Source organism: Notamacropus eugenii, chromosome 4, assembly GCF_028372415.1.
Source record: "Notamacropus eugenii isolate mMacEug1 chromosome 4, mMacEug1.pri_v2, whole genome shotgun sequence".
In the NCBI taxonomy this organism is placed as follows: domain Eukaryota; kingdom Metazoa; phylum Chordata; class Mammalia; order Diprotodontia; family Macropodidae; genus Notamacropus; species Notamacropus eugenii.
In genome coordinates, this window is record NC_092875.1 from 193,268,391 (window position 1) to 193,283,154 (window position 14,764).

At 37.6% G+C, this 14,764-nt stretch overlaps 1 pseudogene; it reads left to right on the forward strand.

The window, feature by feature from the left end:
* The first annotated feature begins 2,433 nt into the window (after positions 1-2,433).
* Positions 2,434-3,875, forward strand: LOC140498310 (histone deacetylase 1 pseudogene; annotated as a pseudogene).
* The last annotated feature ends 10,889 nt before the right edge of the window (positions 3,876-14,764 follow it).

Sequence of the window (14,764 nt, forward strand, 5' to 3'; positions counted from 1 at the left end):
GATTTAGGAAATACTCAAACAAAAACTGGCACAACAAAATATAGGGCCCACCACACTAAGGACGCTTTAGTAAGGTTAATACTTCCCTTCAGAAAAAGAGAGAAGAGATAGATATTCCCAGACTAAATGATAAAATGTTAGAAATTTAAAGAAATTCTTCCAGAGCAAATCAACGTTACTTTGCAGAACAATATAAAAGGCTGATAATAGATATATGAAACTGGACCCAAAAACTGATCTTATTTTACTGAAGGATGGAGCCTACAAAATAGTTAATATCCAAGAATAGAAAAAATGGAAGAACCTTGGATAATATCCACATAAACAGCCTGTAGTAAATCAGCAAAATATCTGACAAATGGCTGAGCCGATTGGCTCATGTACTGTACTCAGATGTACATAGAAATAGAAAGGTTCATTATGGTGTAAGATCAGTTCAGTGTTACCAGAAACTACAGAAAGATTATATTTAGGAAGTACAAGAACGTAGACCAATACAAGTTTTTCCCATCTAGTCTTCCCACTCTGGGTTCTCTCCAATTCCAATGAAGGAAGGAAGGAGGGAAGGAAAGAAGGAAACAATTATTAAACACTTAGTATATGCTTGGCACTGTGTTGAGTCCTTGGGATACAAATAAATACAAACTAAAAAGAAAAATAGTCCCTACTTTCAAGGAACTTGTATTTTAATGGAAGAAAATAACACACAAAAGGAAGTTGAAATGTAGATGGTATGGGTTCTGAAGAAAATCAGTTGTATGCCATTGGAGAGTAATCTTGAAATGCTGAGACTACAAAGACACAACATAGAAACTTTTAGATTATATTCTCAATTTACATTTAATTTGTGAATGTGTGTACATATATGGTCTGCAGTTCATGTTATAGATCCATTTTCTAGCCTTACTTCCCTTTAGGTTCCTTGTTACATGTTATTAGTTAGATCTGTGAATGGCAATAGATTGATAACTCAGAAATGGATACTCAAATGAGGCACAGAATTGGCAGTCATGTACAGAAGTTGCAAAGAGGCAAATTTAGGCTTGATGCTAAGGAAAATTGCACTCCAAGGTCATTACAGCTATCCCTAATTGGAATGTGTTGCCATTGGAGTGAACAGATTCCCTCTCACCAGAAGTCTTCAAGAAAAAGCTGGATGACTATGGATGACTACTTGTTGGCATGACCTAATATTATGGTTTTTCTTTTGGGGTATGAGTTTAGAGCTGGTTCCTGATGCCTCTTCCCACTTTAAAATTGTGCAATCCTATAATTAAGCAACTTGTCCAAGGTCAACAAAAAGTCTGAACTCTTAGCAAAATTAGTGATCTTTACACTGAGATTGTCTTTCTTTTTGAAAAATTATATAATAAATACTACACATTGTTTGCAAAGCTACCCTGCCTTTCTGTGCTTTCTATATTATTTAGTAGTCAGAAGAACAATAAGACAAAACAGAAAGAACAACTGCTAATTGTTGTTGTGAAGAAAAGTTGCTTGTCCTGGATATGGCAATATAAATATCAGGGTATTGTAAATGGGGGGAGAGTAGTTTTTATTGATGAAACATCTTTTATTCAAGATTATACCAAAAACAGCTGATCAGAAGTCCTGACAATCCTATAATATCTAAACATGCCCATCAGATTGTAAAATATCCATTCCCAAAAACATTTTAGAGGGTTTTTATTATTTCTAGTTAGCCTGAAAATCTTATCCCTGATGAGGAATGATGAAATCTGATATACAGACTGATATACTTAGAAGGAGAATTATTCCATAATTATAGAAATTTCCAAAAGGAGTTGAAATACTTCAGCCTTACACCATGAACCAAGGCATGAAAGGCTAAGAAATTTACCCAAGAAATGGAGACACATGCCTTAATGACTTTGAAATTCATCTCATTTGTGCTGTTGCTGAGTGATTAATAACATTTATACAGTTCTTTAATGTTTGCGATGCTTTATATCTCATCTCATTTGATTTGATTAATTTGAACCCCATTGAAAACCTATGAACTGTAATCAAGGAAAAACTTGAAAAATGGACAGTTCATCAAGGTATGCTTAATATCCAAAATGATCAAAATGTGATTTAATGATGAAGAATTGAATAATATATATCAAAAAATATGAAATAAATGTCAAGTCATATAAAAAGCGATTGTAACAATAAGAGAACCTAAGACTATTTTTTAAAAATAAATGTTAAATTTTATAAGGTTTATTATTTATCAACAAATTACTTGAAGTTGTCCCAAGTAAGTCACATATCATTGTAACTTCTATTTGCACTAATAGTATCCTAATACTATTAGTGTTACAGAATTAGTGCTTGTATTATGACTAATAATTCTATTTAATCGAATAGTTCTACTAATATTAACAACCTTGGTATTATGAAGTCTATAGAATTAGGATGCAAGGCAAGATGGTGCTGACTCAGGGCACGAATTGAACAGTGTTACTACTATGACAGGGATGTTGGAAATTACTACTATGGGCAGGACCACCCAGTGAAATCCCATTGTGAATGACTCACAATTTGCTACTAACCTATGAACTCTACTGGAAATCTGTCGGCCCCACAAAGCCCATATGGATGAGATGCCCAAGTACCACAACAATGACTACATTACATTTTTGCACTGTATCTATCCTGATAATATGTGGGAGTACAGCAAGCAGATGCAGAGATTTAACATTGGTGAAGACTTCTCAGAATTTGATGGCTTATTTGAGTCCTGTCAGTTATCCACCAGTGAAATCTGTAGCAAGTGTGGTGAAGCTTAATAAACAGCAGACAGACATTGCTGTGAACTGGGCTGGGGGCTTGTGCCATGCTAAGAAGTCTGAAGCTTCTGGCTTCTATTACGTCAACAGTATTATGTTGGCCATTCTGGAACTGTTAAAGTACCACCAGAGTGTGCTGTACATTGACACTGATGTTCACCATGGCAATGGTGTGCAAGAAGCTTTCTACACCACAAATCGGGTCATGACAGTGTCCTTTCATAAGTATGGAGAGTACTTCCCGGGATTGGGTGACCTATGGGACACTGGAACTGGTAAAATGCAAATACCACACTGCCAACTGTCCTCTTCGAGATGGGATTGATGACGAATCTTATGAGGTCATTTTCAAACCAGTTATGTCCAAGGTGATGGAGACCTTTCAGCCCAGTGCAGTGGTTTTGCAGCGTGGTTCTGATTGCCTGTCTAGCAACAGATTAGGTTATTTCAACCTTACCACTAAAGGCCATGCCAAGTGTGTGGAGTTTTTCAAGAGCTTCAATCTACCCATGCTGATGCTGGGAAGGCATCCTCATCCTGGCTACATCCTCAGTGTAGCCAGGTACTAGACATATGAAACAGCTGTGTGGCCTTGGACACAGAGATCACCAGTGAACTTCCCTACAACGATTACTTTGAATACTTCAGACCAGATTTCAAACTTCATATTAGTCCACCTAACATGACAAACCAGAATACCAAAGAGTTCTTGGAGATCAAGCAGAGGTTGTTTGAGAAACTCTGAATGTTCCCACATGCCCCTCGTGTCTAGATGCAACCCATTTCTGAGGATGGGATATAGGAGGACAATGGAGATGAGGATGAGGAAGATCTTGACAAGCAAATTTCAATATGCTCCTCAGACAAGAGAATTGCTTGTGAGGAGAAGTTTTCAGACTCAGATGAGGAAGGCGAGGGTGGTCAAAAGAACTCACCCAATTTCAAGAAAGCCGAGAGGGTCAAAATGAAAGAGGAGAAAGATCGAGAGCCAGAGGAAAAAAAAAAGAAGCAAAAGAGGAAGACAAGACAAAGGAAGAGAAACCTGAAGCCAAAAGGGTGGAGGAAACCAAATCTGCCTGAGCTCTTCAGCTTTCCTTGGGGTCTGCTTCCCAAACCTCCTTCCAGTTTCCTTACCCCTACACCCTCAGAGTTTATATTTTCTATGTCTCTCTATTTATACATAATTATATGAGCTAGAACTGTCCCCAGAACACAGGAATGAGGGGTTTTGTTGTTGGTTGTTGCCTTGTACACTTGAGTCCCAGGGAGGAATCCATTCTTCCCTTACTGTACTGTTGTAAACACAACCCCTTGCCTGACTTGCTGTTTAGGGCCTGGGAGCATTTTTCTGGGTGGATTATTTTAAGATGACATAGGACACATTGCCCTGGGTGGCTAGGTTGGGTAGCCTCCACAGTCCCCTTTTCTCCCTCTGTAGGCCTTTTTTATTCCTCTAAATTGAGTTTGAAACAGTGAAGTTTTTGCAAGAATGACAGTTGGTACATGTGTCTGTCCAGCTTCCTCTGTGGTTCCTGGTAGATTCAGATGCTTAGCCAACCACCTTTTCTGTCCTGAGGTAGAATAAGTTAGCAGCTGCTCATAGGTGCTTTTTGGTTCCCACAGTCTATGAGCATGTGATAGGGATGTGCCTTTTTGCTGGGTCACCTATTTTATTTGCCTCCCACGCCTCAGCAGACTCTAGGCTAAGGGCTGTTGGTTGCCCTTTCAAATAGTCACCCTTTCACCCTGGCTAGGAACCCACCAATGTCAACTGGGTTGTGTGAGAGTGGTCTGGGTTGGGATCCATTTTGAAATTATTTTTTGTATTTTTGAAGAACCTTTGTAATAAAACTGGTACATTAAAAAAAAATACTTCTCTTGGTAAAAACTAATATTCTTTCACCTAACAAATAAATGCAAAGCATTTATTAAGTGCTTACTATAGACTAAACTCTAGACATATAAATACAAAAGCAAGACTGGCTTACCCTCCAATAGAGGGAGATAACACATACAGGATATCCCAAAAGTCTTAGTGCAGGTGACTTTGTACAGCTCTCCCTCACTGAAAACTATTTCACTTGCTTGTCATAGCATCACCTCTCTGATGTCATGGTTCTCTTCTAGAAGGAAAGACAAACAGCAGCTTCTGTGAGTAGAGAAGGAGCAGCCCACTAGGAACCCAACTTCCAACTGGGCAACACAGCTTCCTTCCTTCCTTCCTTCTTTCTTGCTTCTCTCTCAACATGGGGCATCACACACCTACCTATAGGTGCTCTGCCCAAAGAGGATGCAAATTTAATCTCTGAAAGTTTTTTTCCTTGTTTTCATTTCTTTTTTCTCTTAAAGACCAACCTTAACCCCAAATCTCTCTGACTCCAGACCAAGCCCTACTTGTTCACTGTTTAAGCCCTGACTGGCTCAGAATGAACGTAAATAACAATTGTTATTTACCCTGCTGAAGGTTGTAGTCCAGATTTTTGTGGGCTGGTCTAGGAAACTAATCACCATTGAGAAACCCACTTTCTGAAACCCAGCCACAGACCTTCTATGTACATTGTCATTTATTCTCCATGGTAGCCCTATGAAGTAGGCTAAGTAGAAATTATTGGAGTATGTAGGTGGTACAATGGATAAAATGCAGGGCCTGGAGTCAGGAAGACGCACGTTCCTGAGTTCAGATCTGATCCCAGACACTTACTGGTTACATGACCCTGAGCAAGTCATTTAATCCTGTTGGCCTCAGTTTCCTCATCTGTAAAATGAGCTAGAAAAGAAAATAGTATCAAGAAAACCCCAGATGGTCCAAAAGTACAACACACTGAACAATGAACAAAAAGTAGAAATTATATCCTCATTTTGCAGATGAAAAACCTAAAGGAAGTACTAGGTAGTGAAGAGTGAATGATTCAGAGCCCGGAAAGGCAAGGATGACCTGAGAGGGCTTCAGCTGGGTCTTTAAAGAGTGGTCCCTAAGACCCTAAAGAGCAGGAACCACAGTAACAATGGGACACAGGGCTTCATAGTATCTCCATTAAGTGTATGTATCTACAATAACAATAACAATCTGTTACATTTATATAAGGCTTTACAATTTATAAAATCCCTTCACATGCATCAGGTCTTGTCTCCACATTATTGCAGAAACTGCAGTTTAAAGAGGTTGGACTTGTCTTGCCTCACAAAGCTTACAGTCCTTAGTTGATCTGGGACTCTAACCAAGTTCCTATGAATGCAAATAAGGTCTTCCACGAGGATCTTGGCCACCTAGACTAGGCTAGCTTGTCCTAAGGCCCTGCCCCAAGCATAGAAAGCTACATTTGCCTTTAAATGTACTGAAAAATTCCTTAGAGAGAAGACTAAAACTTGAACCATTGACCAGACACTATGGGACATTCTCCCCTAACCCAAATCTAAATCATCTTCCTCTTTTATCCCCCTAAAACCTGGCCACCCCAGAACACCTCCAAACCCATCTCACAGGTGACAAATATTTTGGGTGGGTAGTGCTGGCTTAATGGCACATGGGGCTTGGATGATTTGGGAGTCCACAACTCTATTTCTTCCACTGAGATGCAGGTTCAGCAGGCTTTATCATCTGCTCTGCCTCCACCTGCTGCAATTCACCCCCTTTCTGTCCCTATTGTCATTTGATCAACTTATAAAATCAAAGGACCTCTGGGCATTGCCTTCAGCTGAACTCGTAGGACTTTGGATCTTTCCAAATGCTCTACCAACCAAGGGTATGCTGGAAATGGATCAAAACAGCCTGAGCCCTAGCTCTGCCATCTCTAGCTGTGGAAGCAAGTCATTTACTCTACAATAACTCAGCAGTAAAATGAGGTATCAAATTATGTCATAAATTTAGAGCTAGAAATCCTCTCATTTTATAGAGAAGGAAACTGAGGCCTGTGAAGGTTAAGGACTTTGTGTTTTACAGGAGTGTGCTGAAGCCAACTCCTCCAGACTCCTGAGAGTCTGTTGTTAAATGTTCAGGGGGAGCATTTACACCTCAGAAATCAGCAGATGTTACAGATCAGGGTTGGATTTATTATTCTATCGATTGTCTACTCTAGACTGAAGAAAATGTTGGAGAGAATGTTAATCATGCAGGTTAAACTTGAATGGACCAACATTTACCAATACATCCCTGCTTGCTGCTGAACTTTTATTTTATACTTTGCAATCCCCAAGGATAATATGAGCATGGATAGCAGAGACCTCTCATTTTTTTTCTATTTGTAGCATTTCTAGCATGTAGCACTGTCCTTAGCACATAGTAGACCCTTTATCAATTTTTTCATTCATCCTTACTGAATATCCTTTTCCCCAGTTATCAGTAATATTCATTTTTTAACTTGCTAGATAGTCTGAATATTTGATATCACTCCTAAACCACCAGAGAGTTTTTACTGTTATTTGAACACTTAAAACAAAAATGTTTTATTACTACTGCTAGGGAAACATTTATTGCTTCTCCAAAGTATCACTCTTGGAACACTATCTTCTTACAACCGTAATTTTTCTAAGTGTGTTCCATTGGGCTGCCTGGTAACATTTTTAGGTAGACGTAAGGGCTGAACTTAAATTCTTTCCTGTGGTTTCAATAATGGCTTTAATTGAAGAAAATAAGTATAAGTGTGTGTGTATATACTGGAAACCATTTTGTGCCCTCCCATCACTTGAGAAAGGCCTAAAATTTGGATTGTCCAATCAGGAGAAAAACATTTTGACCCACTCTAAGCTTAACCTAAGATAATGCTTTGGGTGCTCTGGCATAACAGACATGCTTTGCTTTGCTGTCTGAATGAACCCAAAATGCTCCTTCCTGTGTCAGCAACTACAAGGCCAGAAGAAGCTGACCAGGAGCATTCTTCTGTTTATGACTGCTAAGGACAAGGCACCTTGAACCTGACACTGTCTTGAATAATAGAACTTTTCTTATGTTTTATTATGTTATATTATGCCATGTTAATGGTAAAAGAAACACAGACATCCTGAATCTATAGTTTCAGTTGGCACCTTGACATTCTCTTATCGTATTGTATTTACAACCTGTTCCATTAAGAAATTCCTTTCTCACATTATAATTAAACACACATGGAAACGAATTTTGGTGAGACACAGACATCTTGAGTTGAAATTGCTCTAAGTTTATAAAGGCTCTCCTTCAGCTTGTTTACCTCTGAGTTTAGGATTATTTCTAACTCCATCATACATGATTCTCTAGCTTAATGAGAATAAATAAGCATGTTTTAGCACATGTAAAGCCTGACTCTCTGTTCCTTGTTCAAACTTTTGGTAAGGTAACCCTGTTCTGTTTGTTCTTGAACAAACCATTGGTAAAGGGGGAACCCCATTTTGTTTGTTCTTAGGACAAACTTTTGGTTAAGGGGGTAACAGATTCTGTTTGTTTCTTTGGACTAACCCTTTGAAAAATGGTTGACAATACATATATAAATAAGTATACCTTTGCATGTATGTGTATGTGACTTCAAACTAAAGCAATGCGTTATTAGGATCACTTCTTCTCCAAGCATTAAGATGTAATATCTAATCCCATCAAATCTTGTGTTGCCTCCACTGAAAGTCTTATCTTGATGACATCACATAGGTGATACTGATTGCTTGCAGGCTGTGCCAATATAGCAGGAACTCTGGCAGATGCTACCAAGCTGGAAAGACCTTAAATATGGGCCTAGACATGAATTCTGTGTTTATCGTCTCAGGACCAACCTAGTTAATTTCATGAAGGTTCATCATCAGAAAGTGTTATGTCTTTTGACCAGAATAACTTGGGAAGCCATTTCTTAAAGCACAGAAAGACTTTAATCTGCATCAGGGAAGAGAGCGTCCACCTTGATGAAACCTCAAATTATTTCCAGTATAAAGTCTCAGGCTTGACTATTAACAATAGCATCTGTCTTGAGCTAAAGTTTGGGGGTTTTTTGGTTTTTCAGTTTGGAGTTTGGACAGTCTTAATCTATAGTTCTAACTTGTGGTTGTTGTTTTTTTTTTTTAATCTAGGAAGTTTAAGTCTAAATTTATAGCTATTAATAATCTGTGCCAGATAAAGTAGGGGAAAACAAACAAGCTAACTGAACAATATCCTATTCTAGTACCTCCTCATGGTGTGGAGAAGATTTGGGGTTCCAGAAAATTGGGCAGAAGATTGTGACAAGTCTTTCTAATTCTCAGAAATAGACTGTCTCCTTCCTGAGAACCAGTCTTCAGTTGTTTCAGTTGTGTCTGACTCTTCATTACCCCATTTGGGATTTTCTTGGCAAAAGACACTGGAGTGGTTTGCCATTTCCCTGTCCAGCTCATTTAACAGATAAAGAACTGAGGTAAACAGGGTTAAGTGACTTGCCCAGGGTCACACAGCTAGTAAGTGCCTGAGGCCAGATTTCAACTCACTCCAGGCTGACTGCAAGATTGTTAATTTTTTGACCATGGTGCCCCATGAAAGTTTTGTTGCTGTTGTTAAGAAAAACACATGAAGCGATTGAAACTATAATTGGGAGAGAAGCTATGACTAAACACAGAGAAAGGCAAGTTGTAAGAAAAAGAAGCTTGAAATATTCTGACATCACTGAGATAGTATTGCTTTATTCCCATTAACTGTGAAGTGTTGCAACTAGTCACGTGAATACCACACACCTTCCAGATCATCATCATATTTTCCACTTCCCTGCTTCATCTTAACATATCACCATTGATTGTCTCTCCACTTGTCTGTATACTTCTGTAATGCCTGTTGCCATGTTTGTTAAGACAGCACAAATAGGATAAGAATTCCATCTTAATGATTCCTATTCCATTACAGCAAGAATATGAGTAGAGGTGGTTATGTATGTTAGCAATTTTTTTCCTGTTGAAAGATTTTCTGTAGGCTATCTGAAGAAACATTCTCTGTCAGAATATCTTGTTCTTACAAGTAAGCTTGTCAATCTTTTCATCTTGGGAAGCATTCAGAATTGTTCATTGTAAATACTATAGCATCCTCCATCATCCCCTCCTCCCCATTTTGCTTTTTGTTCCACCAATTACAGCTTTCCCAGCATTCCCTTAACTTGTCTTTCCTGCTCCTCAATTTTGTACTCTTCCCAATATTTGAAATTCTCTTTGTACTTCTTTTCTAGGTCTCCACTTTTGAAGATCTAAAAGTCCCACCTCCTTCACAATGCTTTTCCCCAATATGATGATCAACTCACAAACTCATGCAGGTTATAAATAGTTATTCATGAGTCTGATGCTGGCTGATGTTAAGGTTTATTAAACAATTCCCTCTTAACTTGTAGGTCCTTCTACTAGCTTATGCACATCAGTAAGATAACCTTTAGCTTGTAAAGTCTTAGGCAAAAGGACTGGTATCTGAGTAAGAGTTAGGGGTCATGTACTAGTTCTGACCGTCAACATCTATCCCACATGGCTTTGGACTAGTCCCTTAACTTTTCTGGGAAGTTCCTTATCTGTAAAAATGATCAGATGGCCTCTAAGATCCATTATAGCTCTCAATCTATGATCCTATAATAGAGCCACACCATATGTCAAAAGGTATTCACTTCTCAGAGACCATGTAACACAGAAATGATTGGATTCTAAGTAGGGAAAGTCTAATTTAAAGTACCTCCTCTGATCCATACTCACTCTCTGGGTAGGTCACTTGATCTCCCAGTACCCATAGACACTCTCTAAGATTATAAATTACAGAAACATTGCCATTCTGTTTTGGTGGAGAGAATCCTTTCACCAATGAAATCACAAGTCTGGAACAACAAAATAAAAGGTGCTAATCCCAGTCACTTCGATTTGCCTCAACCTATCTGGTTATTCTTTTAAGGTTCTCTGCTCTGGCTCTAACCCTTTTGTCTTTTGTTCCATTTTCCTGCTCAGAGTATAGCTAAGGAAGGGCAATTGGAGGTTTGCTTTGGGGCAGAAAATTTAGATGGTTCAAAACTTATGAACTTCTTTTCTAGAGTAGGAGGAGAAAGGAATTTGAATTCAAACACTGACTAAAGAGGGGGGAAAATATGCAGGTACTGGGTAGTTGTAAAGACATTGGACTACTTATTTACCTATTTACTTACCCTCTCTCTTCTTCCACTTCATCTCACCCATCCCTACCAGAGGGCTTCCCTTCCCCTTTGTCCTTTTCAGGAAGAACATTCTCTTGCCCACCCCCTTCCAAAAGTAGCAACACTTTCTCTAAAAAGGTATGTTAATAACCCAAGTATTATCTTTCCTCTCACAAACTATATGGGAGGCAAGGTTGTCTAGATTTCATTGCCTGGATGACATGATCTCCAAGGTCTCTTCCATCTTAGGAATTTCATTTCCTTCACTATCCAAGTGAATTTGCCTTAATAGCTTCATGCACTGTTTCCACATAATGTAGTTGAGTTGAGAGGGCATTCTCTGCTACTTGTCCCATCTAGTAGGGCTTATTGCAGGCAGTGATCTCCCTGAGTACTGAAATGACTAGTTACATCTCTGTTCTCATTTCATTCTGTCGAGTTCAGTTGTACACCGCCTCTCCACCGAAATCTAAGGCTTGTCCCTAAGGTCCTTAGACTCATTCTCTGATTTAACTTTTCCCCAATATTTCAATAAATATTTGTGTGCAGTGGCTTCATCACTAGTTATGTTCAGCCTATTGCTACCCTAGAGAAGCTTATGATTACCTTGTATTCCTTTGATGCTCCAGTTAGACTCATCTGTCCTAAATAACTACCCAAGGGGAGGAGGGGAGGGAGGGGTTACAACAGCAGGTCAGATGACTTCAGTGGAAGCAGCTCTGGAGGCTACAGTGAAGATGAAGGTAGAAGCAGTAATGATTCAAGATGGATCAAGGAGTGGCAACCAAGGCTAAGGTGGAATCAGTAGATAGTAAGGAGGAGATAGCAGAGACTAAAGCAAAGGTAGCATCATTGGTGGAAGACATCAAGGCAGAACCTAAAGAAACAGCAGTGTTCAAATCCAACCTCAGGCACTCCCTAACTGTGTGACCCTGGGCAAGTCAGGTAAGTTCTACTTGTTTCAGTTTCTTCATCTCCAAAATGGGGATAATAGCAACACCTGCTTCCCAGGGTTGTTGTGAGAATCAAATGAGATCTTAATTGTAAAGCACTTAGAATAGTACCTGGCACATAGTAAGAATTATATAAGTATTAGCTACTATTATTAATACTATAACTATGCCCCAAAACATAATTCAGGAATGAATCCTCAATCAGTGATGAGGTTTGTTAAAATATTATCAGTAACATTTTGCGATTTTATTTGGTGTATAACATAATTTCCAACTTTTTTCTCAAAAATAATGTTCATAAAGTAGCATGAGCCTTCAGTAGTCTACAAATGTTTAACCTCTCTCATGCCTTACTCCCCAAATATATTTTATAATACATTTGTCACTCCTCTCTTATCTACCTTTGCGCTAATATCACTGACTATAGAAGAATGTCATTTGGAGGTACTTAAGAATTTCTTTGCAGCATTTTTCCACATCCCAATCTTCTACAACTTATACTGTTGCAAAAATAGCAATTCTTTTCATGATGATTTTTTGGTCTATTAGGACCACTGTCATATGAGATGACTAAGTGATGCTCCTCAAGGAGTTAACATTCCACTAGGAGAATCCATATTGTAAACAGGTAAGTACATTCATGATATAATTTGAGAAAGTGGGGACAAGACCATACAACAAAATGATTGAGGCACAGAGGAAAAGGTAACAAAGGTGAAAAAGGGGTGCATGAGAGCCCACTCAAACTAACGCTTAGCAGCTATTGTTAAATTTTCAGCATAAGCATTTATAGCTCAGAAACTGGCAAACACTACAGATCAAAACTGGATTTGCTGTTTTGTTGATTGTCTGGACTTATGAAAGTGATGGAGAAAATATTAATGATGCAAATTAAACTTAAAATTATATCATGTGTATTTCTATATCTATATAATCTATATTTCTATAGTTATCTATCTATGTATCTATTTATCTATCTATATCAATTGCTAAAGATTTATCAGCACAACTTGGGTGAGGAAACCATTCCTGGGATGGAATTCTGTTAATTACAAGTATACTATGAAAATGGAAAATGAAGCATATTGGCAGTCCAGTTGCTCTCTTAGGCACTTTACTTCGCTATCTTTGGGAATTCTACTTTGTGAGGGTTTTCTTAGGGGATTTGTTAGGAAATGTCTGCTGTGCCAAAATAAAATATTTCATAAAAAAACTGTAAATCTAATCAGTTGAAGGACCAATACAACATATCATTATTTCCTAAGTGAATTTATAGATTAATCTGTCTATATTCTATACCAATTAAAATATCAATATCTTACTTCATATAATTATATAAAATGATAACAAAATATATATATAAGGCAAAAATTTCAAAAAGAACTATGAAGGAATTAGAGGATTTGTCTATAAGATTTTTTAAATCTTATAAAATAGTAATTATCAAAACTATATGACATCAAATTTTTTAAAAGAAAGTTAATCTATGATACAGAATACAAATCCAAAAATATCCCCCCTCTCTCTTTCTCATTGCTCTCTCTTTTCCTTTCCCCCTTTATTTCTGAGTCTAAATTCAAAAATGAGTTTAAATTCACAGACCATGCTACATATTACAATAAATTTAGTTAGAATAGTGATGTTTAAACTTTTTAAATTATAAGAATTAGAAAAAAAGAATAATTCATCTCAGTTGTGAAGAAGAGAAAGTTCTCATATGTAGAAAAATGAGAAAATTATTCGAGACAAAATAGATGGATTTAATTATATTTTTAAACTCTTGAGCAACAAAGCTAATCTACTTAAAAATAAAAGAAAGGAAGAAAATCTTTGAGATATATATGTACAGATCATAAATTTATAAGATTAATACATATTTACCAATGGATTATGACTATAGGATATGAACAATTTCATTCTTAATGAATTTTATTGATATCTTTTGATTTTGCTTAACCTACACTCCTCCCCTCTGTCTCTCCCTACCCTTCTTAAGAAAGTAATCCTTATGTAACATCTTACATATATAATTATAATAATTCACAACTCCCCTAATAATGCATCAATGTGCCTATCTTTCTCCTCCAACACTGACGATATTTCTCTTATGTCATCTTTGCCAAGTTGTTAGGTGTCACAGGTGAAGCCTTGTGATTATTTTAACTTGCATTTCACTTGTTATTAATGACAGGGCATTTGTTTCATATGATTAATTCACAATTCTTCTGAGAACTGTTTTGAACATGTCATTTTCAAAAGAAGAAACATAAATATTATAATTAATGTTTTCTTTAAATAATTTGAACTGTTCACAGAGAAATATAAAACATCTTTGATACCATCTTACACCCCCAAGATTAGCAAAAACACTTAAAACTAAAAATATCAGTACTGGTGGAGATGTGAAAAAATAGGAACTCTCATATATTTCCAGAGTTATCTATAACACTTTGTAGAATCATAAATTATCAGAGTTACCAGGCATCAGAGAGGCCAGCTAGTCCAACCCCTACCAGAAAGAAGCTGTACTGTAACATTTATGACAAGAGGTCATCCGGTCTCTTCTTGAAGACCTTCAAATAAGGGGAACTCTGACACTTTCAAGGTAATCCATTCCACTTTTAGATAGCACTTTTTCTTTTGCCCCTTCCTTCAATTCAACCCTACTTCTTGTTGTCATTGCCCAATCATTTTCAGTCATGTCCAACTCTTCATGACCCCCATTTGGGATTTTCTTGGCAAAGATTCTGGAGTGACTTGTCATTTCCTTCTCCAGTTCACTTTAGAGATGAGGAAACTGAGGTAAATAATTTGCCCAGAGTCATATAGCTAGTATGTGTCCAAAGCCAGATTTGAACTTATGATAATGAGTCTTTCTGACTCCAGGCATAATTGCTTCTGTCTCTCCATTGATCTTCACCCAAATGCTCTCCACCAC